This window comes from Argentina anserina, chromosome 3, assembly GCF_933775445.1.
Source record: "Argentina anserina chromosome 3, drPotAnse1.1, whole genome shotgun sequence".
NCBI classification, from domain to species: domain Eukaryota; kingdom Viridiplantae; phylum Streptophyta; class Magnoliopsida; order Rosales; family Rosaceae; genus Argentina; species Argentina anserina.
This window is the reverse complement of record NC_065874.1, coordinates 22,978,253-22,996,656: the sequence shown is the minus strand read 5'-3', so window position 1 is coordinate 22,996,656 and position 18,404 is coordinate 22,978,253. Positions and strand designations below refer to the sequence as shown.

General features: G+C 35.4%; 1 long non-coding RNA gene across 2 annotated transcripts; it reads left to right on the top strand.

Moving 5' to 3' along the window:
- Positions 1 to 8,364: 8,364 nt before the first annotated feature.
- LOC126788276 (uncharacterized) lies at positions 8,365 to 10,509 on the top strand. 2 transcript variants are annotated; one of them, XR_007671349.1, is made up of 4 exons: positions 8,365 to 8,843; positions 9,029 to 9,198; positions 9,473 to 9,577; positions 10,149 to 10,509. It is a non-coding gene; the product is annotated as an uncharacterized LOC126788276 (long non-coding RNA). The 2 variants fall into 2 exon arrangements; XR_007671348.1 differs by lacking the exon at positions 9,473 to 9,577.
- The last annotated feature ends 7,895 nt before the right edge of the window (positions 10,510 to 18,404 follow it).

The following is an 18,404-nucleotide window of genomic DNA, read 5'->3' as shown; positions in this document are numbered from 1 at the left end:
TCATATCAGCAGTGCATATAGAACCTCGGATTAAAGGTCCCAATATATCCTGGCATTAGTACTCTTTTATAAATTACATCTATAAGTTAAGGATATGGTACTTGAATCAATATCAAATTGAAAGCTAGAGTTCATGTGTAGGTGGTCCTGTAGTGGTCCTGAACCTATGCAAGTATCAAGTTGTATGTGTTTCTCAGCCTAATTGTGTGTCCTGGAAAATAAGATTAAGAATTTAATTAAATTCAATTTAAGGCATAATTGAGAATCCAGTTGAAAAGAAGAACACTGAAACGAATTTCATGTCTCCCAATCGCAAACAAAAACACCAAAATCTAATTCTAAACAGACATAACACAAAAAAAAACAATCAGATGATCCAAGGAAACTCATTCTTCCAACTAAATGATCCAAGCAAAACCATCAAACAAATAACAGAAACCAAAAAAGTACAAAAGGAAAAAAACCAACAGAACCCTAAGAGTTGAAACTTACATATGCAAAGTTGTAGCCATAAAACGATTCTAACTTTTCTATTCTGAAGCTTCCACCAAGTGGTCCTCAACATTTCTGGATAATCAATTTTACCAAGATTGTGTAGCATCAAGGTCCTGCATTCTTTCCCTGCACCATTATAAGCCAGTGAAAGATTGGTGAGATTGTTTTTAGAAATTAAAATTAGAAATAAGTTTTCAACGAACCGTGCAAAATTCCAATTTAGTTCTCATATCTTCCCTTCCAAAATGAAAATATGAATGACTCAACCCAGAAATTCCAATGTTCACAACATGCTTAAGCACAAACCAAGAGAAAAGTACAAATTTCTAGGAACTAAAGTTGTGTCATGAAACCTACTGGACAATTATTAATTGGAGATCATTTACAAAACATGTTAACTGCAGTGATCATTATCAAACCCCTGTCACTTTGTGGTTCAGGCTACATTGAGTCATTGATAGTTCATTTAGTTTCCATTTGTTACCATTAACAACAAAGTGAGTCATCATCAGGAAAACATGGTACTCATTGTTTGGAACAGACAGAAAGCTTGTAAAACTGAAGAGGGTTGTGGGAGGCTTTACATCAGGTTTCCACTTTAGACATGACTCACACACTCGACAGCAAGTAAAACCAAAGATGATGATCAACTTAACTCCCTGCACCAAAAATATTCAAACCTGAGTTAGGCCTAAATCAAAGAAATGAAAAGTGACTGGAAATTAGAGACTAACAACCAAGCATAATGCTGATGAGTCCGCAAGTTCAGAAGCTAAATGAAGGGCAAATAAATTACCCCTCCATCTCTCATTCACTCACTTTCTCTCTTTCAATGTTTCTGAGGTTAATCAGGTACGATCATTAAGGGTTTTCTCCAATGTAAATACTCCTTCTAAAGTTGAAATGATTTTCTGAACACTAATGTAATGCAAATTTGTTAATCTAAGCAAAGAATAGATGCAACAGTAAACGAACTACTCTCTAATGCTATCATATATGTCAATACTCAAAAGGAAACTAAAGAAGAAAGCCACCACAATTCTCACCTCATAATGGCTCATCTGATACCGAGCAACAGAAACCGATCGCTTTGCCTCGGATTTCCCTTACATTCTGAAACTATCCTCCCTCCCACTCTGGCCCCCTGTATCACTGCCACCGCATATCCTCGGGCCATGCTGCGACACCAACCTTCCATGCCTATGCGGCGCGCCGCTGGGGGTAGTTTCAGAACTCTGCACCGCCGAGCGTCCTCTCTTATTAGAGCCGGAATCAAACAGCTCAATGCCAATTCATCAAGGCTAATCTCCCGAAAGCCGGAGCGTCTACCGTGTTCACGAACTCCCGTCGGATTGACTCCAAGCTACTCCTTCTCCGCCGGCGTGAAAAGCAGCCGATACCGGTGACGGCGGTTACCTGAAGCCAACTCTTTCGCCATAGCCGCTGAGCTCTTGATCGGCATCTGCTTGGCCGTCGATTTGAAAGCCGAGGTCGCCATTTGAAATTGAAACGAACAAATCAAACCTAACAGATAAAATAAAGAGAGATTAGGAACCTGATCGGTCGAAGGAAGTTGAAAAAAGAGTGAGAGAGGTTTTGAGGGCAAGATTTTCTACATCAAAAATTGCTATAGAAAATTAGATGGTTGGGGAAGCTTCAGGAAAAACGGTGAACATCAAGAGAAAAAATTATCATGTGTTTATGACCATCGAGGTTTATACCGAGGCAAATGGCAAGATAGTAAATAAATCAAACGTGAGGGCTAGAAGCAAACCGTACTGTACTGTAACTGTAGCTATACTGTTGAAATTGCGACCGGCGTATAATATATAGGAAATGCCTAAGTCCCTTTGTTTTTCTTCACTACGACTTGAAAAATCGTCACATTATAAAAATGAGTGCCACAAACACTATAAATTCAACAATTGACACTAAAACAACGACCACCACAGTACAACATGGAACAAAAATAACATGGATTGAGATATAATAACAACAAAATAACAATCAGTGAGGAGACAAACAATTGTAGAGGCCTTCTTAGTTAACGGCAAACCAACTGCATGAAATCTGCAGGCATACGAACCAAATACCCATTAGCAAACTGAATTAGCAAATGTAAAACATCTCACACACCTAACACCTAAAATTACAATATACAAATATTCAAAATAACACAAAGCCAGTACATCAATGACTACAGATAATCAAATTTGACAGCTACTAAGTCCAAAACCCCTCACTAACCATTATTAACCTAACACTATTTATTTGTCATTACCTCCATTCAATAAAAATACCGATCTAAACATTAATTCATGCTTTCAATTATTTTGAATTCATGCTTCTAACCACAATAATCATGAACAATTGTACCCAGTGTTCTAAATATCGGGATATATCGGGGATATATCGGCGATATATCGGTGATATTTAGAAACCGATAGGATAAATGCCATATTGCCTTAATATATCGGTCAACTCAAAATATCGGGTCAACATGCGATATATCGGTGAATTTTTTTTCGTTTGACTTTTTTTCGGTGGACTTTTTTTTGGTGGACTTTTTTTTTCCGTTGACTTTTTTTTTCGGAGACTTTTTTTCGATAATTTTTTTTCGTTGACTTTTTTTTTGGTGATTTTTTTTCTTGTTACTTTTTTTTTCTTATTACTTTTTTTTTCGGTGATTTTTTTTAAGGAGACGATGTCGTTTTGAGGAATTTCAATGCAAATAGACAGAAGGTGATTTATAAAGATGATTTTATCTCAGAAGATGAGGATGAAGATAATAGAGAAGATGATTTTGACTTTGATTCTGATGATGAGAGAGTTTATAATGCATGAATGCATAATCAATATCTTAATCTATCTTTTGTGCACCTATTTTTGTTCAATTAGTACTTAGTAGTTAATATTATTTGGTATATTTTGAATATTTTGAAGTATATGTTTATAAATATATTAAATTTAAATTAAAAATTAATAAAAACGATAAATCCGATATAATCCGATATATCTCGATATATCCCCGTTATATCCTTATTTTCCAAAACCGATACGATGCCGATAACCGATATTTAGACCATTAATTGTACCCCAACTATACATTATTGATGAACTCTTAAAGAGATTCCTGCAGTTCAGCTGCCTTCTGATACATAGTTGAAAAACTAAAAAAGCCATATATAATTGAGACATCAGAACTTTGCATCCAGTCGAAAATTTAAATAGATCCCAACTTTAAACTGATAATCACCTTTCAGTTTAGCAGCACTTTTTAACACAAAAATCAACCCCAGATGATTGAAATGAAACCTGTAAAAAGAGAAAGACAATCATCAATTTGTTTCTATACTGGTTAATACATGTCCCTGAGATCCTTCCCCCATTAGGTTTGAAGCATTTAAATTATTTCTAACATTCTCAATTTCTTCCAATGGCAAACAAAAAAGTTGTTCTATTACATTACAGAATTTCAGTTTTACCTTATCTTAATCTTTGAAAGAAAAAAAAAACCACACAGGAACTTAATGAATACTTTCATTAACATGACTTTGAACTTCATATAAATATGAGGACGTGGATTTATCAAAGTTACACCTACATGCAATTACATACCTGACACGATTAAAATATTCAATTTAACATACCACTGCATGGGTAACCCCAGTAACGAAGAACACTAAAAACATTTGTAGAAACTGTGGCCACATTCATTTGTTCGAATAATAGACCCATCCTAAAAAAAACACAGAAGCCAATAACTCCATACTGCCAAATGTTTACTTTTTTCCAATAACTTCTTGGTATTTCAAAAATTTCAAGCATATATTGGAACTGAACCATTGAAACATCCAAAGATATTCATGAAATCAAGTGCAGGCAACATACCAATTTGTAACCCTGTCATCTCTTGAAGCTGCTGCATTTTATTTATCCCTCACATTCTGGCTACCGGCGACGCGCAACGACAACGCCGACCAGCACAGTCGCACTCCCCTCCTCCCGGCGCTCCTCCCTGTGCCGACCGGAGCTCCAGCGCCGGCATACTCCTCCGAGAATCTGTTAGATTTCTGGAAATTATACTACTTTTATGAATAGTGCAAATATCAATGTGATTATAATAGCTATTAACTTATATATAATCACTGCTATGAACTTCCATAGCTACTTTTATGATGTCAGCTATCTAATCACTTATGTCATCTTATATAAGCTCATAAATTATACTATATGATGCTTTTGTTTGGTTTCTGTCTGGGACAATAGTTTTTTAAGTACTGGTATAGTACAATTTTATAACTACTGTAGTAGCTGCGTAAGTGATAGTCTTGATAGTTGCATTGCTTTTAACTGGTACAATACATTTTATTCCTATTGACAATACAATTGAGATGCAGATGTAGTAGATTTTGTGTTCACACTTTATAAGATTACTTAAGAAGCAAACGCAGGAGAAGAAGTTAAGAGATGAGAAATAAGAGAGAATTTCATGAGAAGAAAGGCAGTCAGAGAATGGGAGAAACAAATTATAACTTGCACGCAAGGTATTCGATAAAATGCCCAAGTAAACCTGATTCAATTTATACACCTACTGCTTCCAATTTCTACATGCTGAAACAAAAGGCTATCAGATACAATCAACACAAAAACACCCACTGCAGAGCGCAGCCTCACCACTAACAAGAATGGTGATAGTTATTTCTTTTCAAGTACATGTGATAAGTTCATTAAGTTCCAGACTTACTTAGTATTAATGAATGCCACAAGAAAAGGAATGCATCTTTCATATGGAATTACTGATAATCGTACTGTCATCCTGATATTATAAACAAATAATGCGTAAATACGAACTCCAGTTGAGGTTTGGCTTCATCATGTGGACAAATTAGACACGCCACGGATACATACTAACCATCATATCAAAGATAATTGTCTTGCAACCATTTCAGTAAATACTACGTGTAATATTTCTTATGAATAATTCAATTGAATGAAGACTTTATCTATTCAAATAAATCGAAATAGTGAAATGAAATAAAGCAACGCACAAATTCAATCGGCTAAATACTAACGTGCCTATATATGTTATCAACCATCTGGTATCCTTAGTTAATCATATCAGATATTGAGGGTTGGTATCAATACACTCTTCTTTCAGGCATTTTTTCGAGCACCTTCTGGATATGGTAACAAATGTGCAATATATGTTTACATTCTATTAATGACTGATGTTGGCAGTTACCTATTGCCTCTAAGGTGTTTGACATAATGCCTGAAAGAGAAAAAAACAATTAATACTGGCAAACATCATTGTTTCCTATAAGGTTTGTTTATCTAATAATTTCATTGTAATTCAAACAGAATTAAAGAATTTCATGAGAAGAAAGGAAGTGAGAGAACGGGAGACACAAATTATAACTTGCAGTCAAGGTATTCGATAAAATGTCTAAGTAAACCTGCAGACAAATTATACACCAAATGCTTCAAAATTCTACATTCTAAAACAAAAGCCTATCAGCTGCAATCAACCCAAAAACCGCCGCTGCAGAGCGCGGCCTCAACACTAGTTATATATTAATTTGACAAAGACCACTGGGTATAAATTTTTAGTGACTATTTTAAAACTTCAGCTAATTCGGACCTCGTTTGACCGTCGAAATTTCCGATAAACCAAAAACAATACTAATATGCCTAAAGGGGATCCATGCGAATGCGGAAAATTGTTTACATATTTGAAATCACCTAATTTTAGTCACCGATTGTGCGCGGTCGTAACGAGAAAATCCATTTAGCAAAGCCCCGGTCAATGAGGTTGTATTATGTCAAAACGCCTCTGCTTTGGTTCACCGTAGATACGGACGGTCAAACCATGTTCAAAACGGATGAAATATTTACAGGGTCCCTAAATATATATATATCGATCACATCTACCGGTGTTGATCGACCATATTTCGAAATTAGAATTTATTTGTGACTTTTTATTAAAATGTTTTCTAATAATTATTTTATTGTTTCAAACCCTTAAATTAGAGTATTATGTTTTTTTTAATACAAGCCCGCAAGGTCCGGTCCGTAAAAGTATGATTTGAAATGCAAAAATCATACATTGCAACTTGACTCGGATTATATATACATGGCCTCCATGCACATTACAACATGATTTGAAATGCAAAAATCACTAATTGAAAGATACAAAATTAATTAGGAGATGTGTTCAATTCCGAATCGAATTAATTGAATCATTGGTTCGTCGAACAATATATATAATAGCTTTATGTATGTAGAGATGCAATGGACTCCTCAATTGTCTTCATTTCACTACAAGAAAATAGGGCTATGGCGACATATATAATGGGGATATATTATCAAGTGTCCCCAAATAAGGATAAAAAGGCACACATATACACATATGTCCCCATTCAAGGACTAAAAAATCGAAATTATCGTCGATATTTCGGCGATAATTTCAATTTTTCGGAGTAAGGATATATCTTTCACATACTATTGTAATTTCGGTCTATATTTTAGAAATTTCCACGATATATCGGGTTATTATCGATATTTTGGATATATCCGCGATATAATCACTCATTCCGCCACGTGTCCTTCACATATCATGGTAATTTCGGTCGATATTTTAGAAATTTCCACGATATATCGCGATATTATCGATATTTTGGATATATCCGCGATATAATCACTCCTTCCACCACGTGTCGCCACCAGAAATTAAAACTCAATTTGAGTTTGAAGGGAATCGAACCGTGGTCATTCATTTGCAAGCAAATATGTGTAGCCAACTCTACCAAGAGTAGTTATTATTCTATGATTATTTTTAATATATATTTTATTCTATGTTACAAATAAAATTCAAATAAAACCTAACTTGTTGTTGAGGGATTCGAACCATGTTCACCTCAATAGAAAATGAATCACTTAGCCAACTCTGCTAAGTCAATTTGTGTTATATTTTGACACTTTATAATATATATTGTATGTGTAATAAATTTGATAAACAAAGAAAATTGGTTATATGTCTAATCCCAAGTAACTTCATCACATTATTTACCTACAATTCAATTTTTAACTACTTTTCAAATTAAAACTTTATAACACTATAAATACATTAGGATATTAGTCCTTGGTTGCACACTTGCATCATTACTCAACTCTATTCTATTTCAAGTTCTAAATATATTAGCATCAAATTCCAAATATATTAGTGAGTGAAGCTTTGTTGATATTCTCTTTTCTTCCTTGTTGGTAAGTATATTAATATTATTAAGTTCTAATTTGTACCTCATAGATCATCTATGTAGTTCTAAATCACTTATGTAATTTTATATTTAATGTATCATATGTATATAAGGTGTGATGGCCTAATCTCCCTTTGGGTTCCCAGCCATTAAAAAAATTAAAATAAATTTTTAATAATTCTCGACGATTGTTTTGCCTTAAATTACTATAACTCATTATAGACTAATAGTTATATAATAATTTCTTATGAAATATAGTAGATAATTGATCAAATAAACATCTCTCAAAATTTCATTCAAATTTTCCATCAATTTACTCAATTATTTTTTAAAATCGATATTTTCCCGATATTTCCGTCGATATTTCCAATTTTTGGACCCTCGATATTTCCGTTCTTGTTGATATTTTAGTCCTTGTCCCCATTGGAAGGTTTAGGGACAAATAAATATATGTGTCACATATTTAAAGATTTAGGGATATATAATCAACAAATGTCTGTATTGAAAAACAATTTCTCATTCTTGAATATGTATTTACGCATACGGATACGAAACAATGCCATGCTGTTGTATACTACTATACAGAGACACCCCACACACACACTCTCTCTCTCTCTTAGTCTTCTTGCTTCTCTCCCCTTATTCTGATTCGGTTGCCGAACCGACCGATCTCTCTTCTCTCTAATATTTGCTCTTCTTGTTGATCACTATTTTCCTCTTGTCGATTTCAGATGCATTAGAGCCCTAATTCGAAGACCGAGTTGCGGAAGAAGTCGTTGTAGTCTGTAGTGAACGCCGACGACGCGCGGCGGAGGAGAAGGTGAACTTGGTCATGGTTAGGAAGAACAATCGGGTTTCTCGATTTCTCGTGTTTAGTTTTGCGAATTGAATTCTAGGTATTTTGAATGCGGGTGATTGGGTTTAGGGTTTTGTTGACTTGAAATTAAGTTGTGATTTTGGATTTACAAATTGGGTACTCACTCACCGCCTTGTTTTGGAGTCAACATCTATTCATACTTGTTTTTTGTAATTTTTGCAGGTATGAGGAACGAAAGATTGCTCTCTGCTTTCCCTTTGCAAAGAGAATAGGTAATGCAGTTACTTTTTTCCAATCTCAACGTGTTGGTTTAGGTTTTGTCTAGAGCTTATTGATATGTTGCTCCTATGAACTATTGTGATGCATATGTTATTTCCGTACAATTGATAAGCAGACTTTGCTACCTCTAAGTCATTTCAGTGAGTAACCCATTTCAGTTGGGGGTTTTCTGATTTAGGCAATTTCATGGTGGCGGACTGATACAATGAGCTTTGCCTTGTTTTTCGTTGTTCTACTCGTGGTGTTGGTTTACTGAGAGGATGAGTCAGGAGAGAGAAATGAGGAGAAGAAGCTTGCATTTTCCAGCCATGCTTCTTTGGTTTCCAGCGAGCTTCGACTCCAATTCAGGTAATGAAGTTGATCATTTAACTATGTTGCATGTGCCTGTGTTTTGGTTGAGTTTGCAAGAATTGGAAAGTTCAGGTTTTGATGTTGTTTTGGAATTGCTGCTCTTGGTTTTGATTTCTGTTCATATTGGAAAAACTGTTAATCGATGCTATTCCGGGTTTAATGTATTTGTTGTGCTTTGGGGTTTTGAACAAGTTATATAGAAAGTGCAAAGCATGATTTTGGTGGTTCGTAATGTTTATTTAATGAGAAGAGGGGAATTGCTACTTTTCAGGTTCACAGTTGGTGGTAGTGCCTTTGATGTTTTTGCTCAATCCAAAATCATAAGAAGGCTGCATAGATGATTTTAGTTGTTACTGACGCTTAATTGAATTGATTGGTTAGTGCTTCTGCTTAATTGAATTGATAGGTTGAATTGACAGGCTACATCTTATTTAAGTTGTGCAGAGAACTGGAGCTGGGATGATATGATGATATAATTTTTTTTTTGTGAAACTCTGATAAAATCATGGTTGACTAGTGCCCTCAATGGTGTATCAATATGTTTTAATAGTTCCAATACATGCTGAAAACTTGTGAAGTAATCAGTTGGAGCTCTCTTTTCTTTGCAGGATTTGCATAGTCTCAGTTTACTTTGCATAGTCTTGTAGAAGTATACTAGTGATATTGACCGCCCACGTTGACGGGGTGAACAACCTGCCTACTTGTTTGTAGGAATGCATTGCATCTTTGACCAGTACATAGCTTTTGGTAAATTTGCACACAGTATAATTGACTTATGAGATTGAGTAAGGATAGAACAGTCAGTCACTTAGTGATATGAATCTCATTTTCTGAACTGTGTTACAATGTAGGATGAATATGTTGTACTTACCCGTGCATGTGTTTTTCAGTTTTGTTCAAATCAATATATGAAGTCTTCGTTTAAATGTCATGTTACTTGGTTGCAGGGAACCAAAGTTAGATCTTTTTGGTGCACAGCTCAGCTATCTATGCATCCTCACTACATACATGATGGTGTCACTAGATCGAGTTGTTATTGAACATGGTGCAGTTCCCCTGTTTGTGCACTTTCTAAGCTCCAGCAGTGATGATGTCAGAGAGCAGGTTCCGACTACCTCTTACATTTTTTTTTCTACTTGATAGAGCAATAATAAGCGAATTTGGCTAGCATATACCTCTCTATGTCCTTATTATCACCAGTTGTCCTAATAGCACCTCTTATAGAGCTGGGTTGATAATAGTTCATGAGAGAATGTAATAGAGGTTTTGGGATATATTTTTGTTTTCAGACAAGAGGTTCTGGGTTATGTTGATGTATTGTTGAATATTTGAGTTCAATATATTCTTTGATTCAATAATTACTAGTCTTGTTGTAGTTACTGTTGTGGTAAGTAATGAAATATTAATTTTTTTATGCCTAGATCTATAATTATTCAACATTAGGAGGGGGAAACCAAAAGAAAAAGATTGTCAATGGGCACTGGGCACAAATAGCTCAAGTGGTATTTGTACAAATATATGAGAGTAGAAATACATTTGTAGTTTGGGAAATCATGGGTCTCATTGTGTTTATTTGGGGACACATGAATTAAGTGTCCAAGTTAGTAACAGGGACACGTTCAAAAGACACATTTGTGCTAAATGTCCCTATACCTCAATAGAGACATATATGTCCCTATATGTATCAAAGGGACACTTAAAAATGTCCCCTTAGGCCATATTTCTAGTAGTGTTTTCAGCCACAACAGGTCAACAAGCAGATCAAATTCCCCAATTTTGAGGTTTTTTTATGATGAAGGGCTAGTTTCTGTTTTCCAACTTCCAAATTCATTTTGTTTTCAGAAACTAAATTTTCAATTTCGTACATGTATGCATACGCATGTGCTACGCATGCATTATAAACTATTATTCGTAAATCTGAAAAACTGCAATTACAAAGATATAAATGTTGATTGTGGAATAATGTAAAGACAGGTACGGTGTACGTACAGCTGCAACAAGTAATTAATTAATTTATTTCAACAGGTACGGTGTAGCCATTTGATTACACTTGTAGTGAATCGGTCAATAACTTAGTCAGAGAAACAGAATTAGCACAGCAAACCAAGAGAAACAACCACAAAGAAAAGAACACAAGAACACAGATTTAAGGTAGTTCAGCAAATAGCTTTGCCTACATCAACCGGACAAAAACACACTTCCACTATATTAATAATGGGTACACAAGAAACACTAAGAAAACAAGCACTCTATTATCTTCCTATCTTTCTCCTCTCTGCCCTCTCTCACCCTCTAACCGAGAATGGAACACATTTTGTTCTTTGTCTCTGTGATGCCTAAACCTAGAGCATAACCCCTCCTTATATAGCCATAAGGACAAATATGTTTCCTCACCAAATAGGAATCCTATTCCTAATAGTGGTAGGCTATAAAAGCCTCCTCCTTCTACAAGTAAACCATCATCAATAAGGATTTCATATCCTTACTGGAACACCATACTCTAAGAAACCATTTTAGGAAAAACACATGGGCTGGAAACCCAACAATCTCCCCCTCCAGACCATGAGGGAGGTACACCGGCGCGACTCCATCACCGAGAGTCCGCCCAAGCTGACTTGATGCAGAACTATGTGGTTGGAGCATGCAGCTCCCCCTGATCAGGCTCCCCCTAATCGAACAACTCATCACCATGTCCCTGTTGGTGGAACAACTCTTGACCATCTTCACCCTGGTCAGAAAACTCATTGGAAAAAGACATTTGGGGACCACTTTTCCAGAACGCCTTTCTTCCTTATATGGCCGTCACTATGACGCCGTATGTCCGAAGAAGTATCACCCATTGCACTCAAGTCATCTTTATACACCAAGTTATGTGTCTTGTACAAGGAACGACAAAACTCTCCCCTAGCAACGTCCAACGATCGATTCGTCAGCTTCCACTTCCCATCAGCAATAAACTGGTGGAAACCTTGCCTGTCAAGAGCACTTGCAGACAGTATGTTGACACGTAGATCCGGAACGTGCCTCACTTCCTTTAATGTCATATGGTAACCCAGATTAGTCTCGATGCAAATATCTTTTATTCCCGAAATCTTGGAGTAGCTTGTATTGCCCATCTTTAACATCCCAAAGCCACCTGCCTTGTATGTAGAAAAGAACTCCAAGTTGGAACTAACATGACAACTTGCACCCGTATCCACGAACCAATCATGACCCTTGTCACCCATATATAAACATTCTTGTAAAGTAAGAAGCTCATCCGAAACACAAGCAGAATAACCATTATCTTCATCTTGGTACTTACTTTTCTTTTTGTTTTGTTTCCACTTTCGACACATCCGCTTCATGTGACCTTTCTCGCCACAATAGTGACAATCGCCACTAAACCTTTGACCCGAATTCTTGCCTTTACCATTCACATAAAGGGCTCTTGCGTGCTCATTGTCTGTGCCAACACTTTTCCTTCTTTGTTCTTCGTTAAGCATGTTATCGTTAACGGTATCCATAGACAATACACCATTAGACGCAGAATTACTCAAGGTCACCACGAAAGTTTCCCAACTATCCGGCAAAGTTCATAGCAACAGCAATGCGAGTAGCTCATCATCAACCTTCATACCCATTGTCGACAACTGGTTGGTACATTCTGGAAATTGTTCAAGTGCATAGCCACACTAGTATCGTCATCAAACTTCATGTTGACCATCTCTTTGATAATGAATGCTTTCTCTGCAGCGGTCTTCTTCTCAAAGAGGGACTCCAATATCTTCCAGAGTTCTTCCGCATCAGTTTCTTTCGACACATGGTGAAAGACGCTATTATCAACCCATTGCCTTATCGTACCAACTGCTTTCCGGTGCAACTTTCACCACTTCTCATCAGTCATATAGGTTGGCTTTGCAGCCACAACCTCTATGGCCTCATGCATATCCCTACAATACAGGATATCCTCAATTCTTGGCTTCCACGTCACCCAATTCTTGTGGGTGAGTTTGGCATGTAACCAAAAGTGACTAAACATACAGAACTGGTGTTCTACATATTTGAACAGAATAAAAATAATTTATTGAGTAAATCTGCAAAGCAGTCTCGAATGCTCAAGAACTTTCTATGGCAATTTTAGATTAATCAGATTTAAGAGTCATTATTGGGGTAGAACTCTCACTTGCAGCCCTTATTTGTTTTACAGTTTATACCCTGTGAAATACAAAATAGTACATTAGCAAGACAATATAGATACAAATTTTAGTCCACTTCTTATCGAAACTGATAGTTTGGAGGTCCAGAGACGTACAGCTCTCTTCACCTTCTCGTACTAATACCTCTATGCTTGGGAGGATTCATGAAGATGCTACTAGGAGTTGTCTAAACTATCAGGTAAGTTATGTCAAACGTATAGCTAATTCTGCTGCTCATTCGATTGCGCAGCATGCTCGATCATGCGCATGTGTCTCGGAATAGATTGATTTGTAACTAGGGTGAAGTTCCTCCATATTCCCTCCAAGATGTTTTAGCATCTGAAAGTTGTAATGTTTGAGTTCTCTTTGATTGAATAAAGTTTGACCTCCCTTTAAAAAAAAAAAACAATAATAATAAATTCTATGTCAAACACACTTTCTCTGAGAAAATTAGTGTTTTATATATACAAAATTATTAGTTCTTTCCAATGAGTGTCATCTTGTTAATGACTAATTGAGAACTACTTTGATTCACTAAGTTTTTGATCTCATAATTAGATCTCTACATTTTAGTTTGTAGATATATATGAGTAAATCATCCCTGTAAAATTTCATTAAAATTGACAATCTTTAAGACATTTATAAATGTGATTTACTCATTATGAACTTGAACAGTTTATGTTTAATAGTTTTGGTTCGTTCATTAATTTAACATACTTTGATACCTTAATTATCACTAAATTGGTTGAAAATTTATACATCTAATTTACTCATATTTACCTAATATTTAAACGGTTGAGATGAAAAAAAAGTAATTGAAAAATAGGCTTAATTAACAATTAATTAGAAAATCATCAACTAGTCCTCAATAAAATATTCCTCATTTGAAAAATCTCCCTATGAAATCAATATATGCATACGAAACTTGTATGCATAATCATAAGGTTTATCATCACCAGCAGCTGCACTGGTGGCTACCAACATTATAGCCAATGCATAAAGCAGACATGGCCATAGGCCATTTTGACGAAAATTTGTTGAGAATCGACCCTCATAATTTGAAACTTCTTTATGGCTTAAAAATCCAGAGTACTTGTGATGACTGATGAGTAATTAGGAGGTGTTCACCGCTTATATACTGATCCTTTCAAAAACTTAAAAAAAAAAAAACTGTTTGAATAGTATGTGAATCGAAGTTTCCAACCTGTATCAAATTAACCAATAATCAAAGTCGATCGCTGCTGATTTTCACGTAGTGCTTCTGTATACCTATTAACAGTTGGGTAATGGGATGCCATTAACCTTGCAAAAAGACTTTCATTCATGCACTTGCAATTGGCCGAAGACCTTCATGCATACATGAAGGACGAATTTGATATGCATGCAAGCTAGCCTATGAAAGACAAATTTGATATAGAATTGGTGAACACTTTTGAATTTGTATAGAGCTGACTAGCTGAGGGATGGAGTAGGTTAGATTTTTATCACGGAATTTTGTTAAATACTAATGGTGAGAATTGAAAAGTTTATAAGAGGGTCAGAAGGAGTAGGTACAGAGGCAAATACATGTTGGGGGCTCTATGGGCTACAGCCCATACGAGATTTTGTATATATAGGAACCAGTTACACATTTACTCCAGTTAAACCATAGACTAGTTGGAAAACTACTCATCTCTCCATTTTCGCCCTATGGTCAGAGGTTCGAATCATATTTTTGGGGTTTTCTCCATTTTATTCTTCTTCATCCAATCATCCTTTCATATTTTCTCTCGCTAAATTATATCTAAATTTTTTTTTCTAACTTTCTTCTATTAACTTTATTTTTTCTTAAACAATGAATTTTCCACTTTTCTATTACAATTCTAACATAGCATGCATAGAAAAACCTTGAACATTTTACTCATATTTCTAGAATTCTATCAATCTCTTTAGAAAAGCATTCATCTAATAAAACTGAACTTCAGTTCCAAACCTTCACAAATTTCCAATTAGCCTAGGCGGAATTTTAATCCTAGATCCGTCATTAAGTAGGTAACAATATTATTAGGAACGTGATAATAATTAAGTTTTCTGATGAGGAGCTCTCCAATGGTTTTATCAGGGGTGTACCAATACGTTAGAGTGCTTAAGCACCAACTTTAATTAGCTCCATGACTCGATCTTGCATGTATAATTTGAAAAATGGCATGGACCATACATGTGCAAGTTGCTTAGAGAAATACGAATAGTTTACTACAGTATACTTACCAAAAAGGCAAAAACCAATCATGCATTATCAATTTATCATTGAAGTTTAAACAGCCAACCAAATGTTTTGCTAATTTTTATATATATTAACACCAATATGATCTGAAGCTGATTGATGAGACTGGGCTCAATCAGCTCATTGCACCAGGTCAATGTGTTCGTTTAAAAAGTTTAAGCTTGACAGTGTCCTGGTTCATTTAAATAAGAAGTTTAAGCTTGACATTGTCACTAAGAACCAATTTTTTATGTCATTGTCTAGCTTCTTATAAGACCTCTGTTTTCTCTATTGCTGCCCCAACAGAATTAGTCATAAATGAATAATACCTATGGTATACTTGTCTGTTTAGTTACAGCGTTGACAAACTTGGCTTGTCGAAAACTCAATTAAGTATTTAAAATGTCTACCAAGACTTATTCAATTGGTACTATTTCACCTGTAGATCTACCGCCTATCCTCTTTAGAGTTTAAGTCTCTGGGGAAGATCATTGGAGGAATTTTTTTTTTTCAGATCATTGGATCATTTATTACAGTTTCCTTCCACTGGGGAGGGCAGGAAGTTCATGATTAGGTATTAATTACTAATTTAAGTTAGGTTTTTTTTCTTTTTTACACGATATATATATCAGGTCTTTACCAGGATCAGTGTGAAATTCTCCAATTGTGTATTGCAGCTTAGTGCGTGGTTACTTAGCAACTTCATGATTTGAACGCAGGTGACGATTACCAATCTAGAGCGTCACTAACAGTATGGTTAATTTGAGTCATAAGCTACCTAGATACATGATAGTCACATATTTATGTGACTTTTTTTGTGTTAATTATTCCTTTTACTTAGCTATTTTGTTATGTTTTTATATTTGTAATTAACTTTATTTGTTTTTAGGTATTTTGAAGTATAATAAAGAAGAAGAGAGAAGAAAGAGAGGGAAATCCAATTCCTAACTCGAATATTTTGACAAGAAGAGAAAAATGTGAAAATCCGGCAATCTTCTAAGCACCACCACTTTTAGCGGTACTATTATGGCGGAGCACCACCACTTTTGGTAGTGCCATGCATTCTCTAGCTAATTTTATGGAGGAGTAAAGGAAGAGTAATACATTGTTATATCACAACTAGGTCCTATCTTTTTAGTTGAGATTTAACTACACCACTTTTATCTCTTTCTCACAAAATCATGGCTCCCCATTGTCCAAATATCCACACACATATTATGCAAAAATCTGATTTGATTTTGGGTGTAATCATCACTTTTAGGTCCCTCATTATCTAACAATCACCCACTTTCTTCCATGATCACCCACTTCCTCCTTTATCACCAACTTCCTTCCATGATCACTCACTTCCTCCATGATCACCCACTTCCTTTCATTATCATCCACTGCTTCCATAACCAACCACCCCACCCCATTCACTACACCATTATCTCTCACTTTTCTTTACTTTTTCCACCACCATTCTCCTCTATAAAAACCTCAATCACAACCATCTCCACCACCAACCAAGAGAAAGAGAGGAAGAGGGGAAGAAAAAAATAGAGAGAACATAAAGGGGAGAAGACGGACAGGGAGAGCCGAAGCGAAGTCACCTTCAGTCTCCTCAAGCTACAACCCACATCTCCTCAAGGTGTTAAAATCTCATCAAACCTCCACGAGAAAAAAGAAGTTCGGCCTCTTCTCCTATAATTCATCTCTCATGTATTTTTTGATGCTTTTATTCAATATTATGTGTAACTAAATTCTTTGATAGTTAGGGGCTAATAAAAGCTCTAGATATGTCTTCGATTTCAAACTCCAATTAATTTATATAATTTTATATAAGAATTTCTTTACTGTTGGTTCATTGATAATTCTATTGCATGTCTCATTGGGTCGATACTTTTATGCATGTTTTAGAGTTTTATTATCTTAAATATGTATATAACCGACATATCGTTGCATATTTAGTGAGAGATAACAAGTTATTTGCAGGTACTTGTGTGAAGTGATTTCTTAGTAATCTAAGGCTACTGACATTGACCTTAGATTCTTTGTTGTTACTCAAACGTTCTTAGAACTTCATGATTTTAATTATTTTGGTCTAGATACTGACATTTCATAGATCTATTAATTGAGAATATAGTTAAGTCGATATTGACATTGCGTTTAACATGACAAGTAAGAGAACGTAATACGGTTAATGACCTAACGACATTGGCTTAACTGTGAGTGCATTCATCTATAATTATTGACATTGTTTTGGGGTGATTGAAACATATCTAGTGGTGGAGAGAAGTTTCTAGCTATTGTTTTTCTCATATTTACATCCATATTTACTTTTTAATATTCTGTTTTTAGCAATACTTTTGTCTTACTTATTTTTGTTCACCAATCAAAACAATTCCGAATACCCTCAAAATATGTTGGTAGTCCGCCACTGGTTCTAGTTAGTGTCTATTTAATTTGGTAAATTTTGGTTGAGTCCAAATTAGCAAATTAATTAGGTTCTGCTCCTAGGTCGAGTCTGCCAGATTTCTGGTTTACGCGTCTGTTTACGTTTTTAAGTCTTAGTTTCACGAATCATCTGCGGGTAATGACCCATATTTGTCATTTAATACATTGATATAATTGATTTGATAATATGGTATCTTGTAGGTTCTTTTGCGCCTATCAATACACACTAGTGTATTACAGAGGGATCAATATCGCCTAAACCTATTAGTTAATATAACTCAATGGTATTGGTGATGCAAAATAAGTGTCCCAAGCACTCGAGAGAGAGGGTTGCATACCAATTAGAC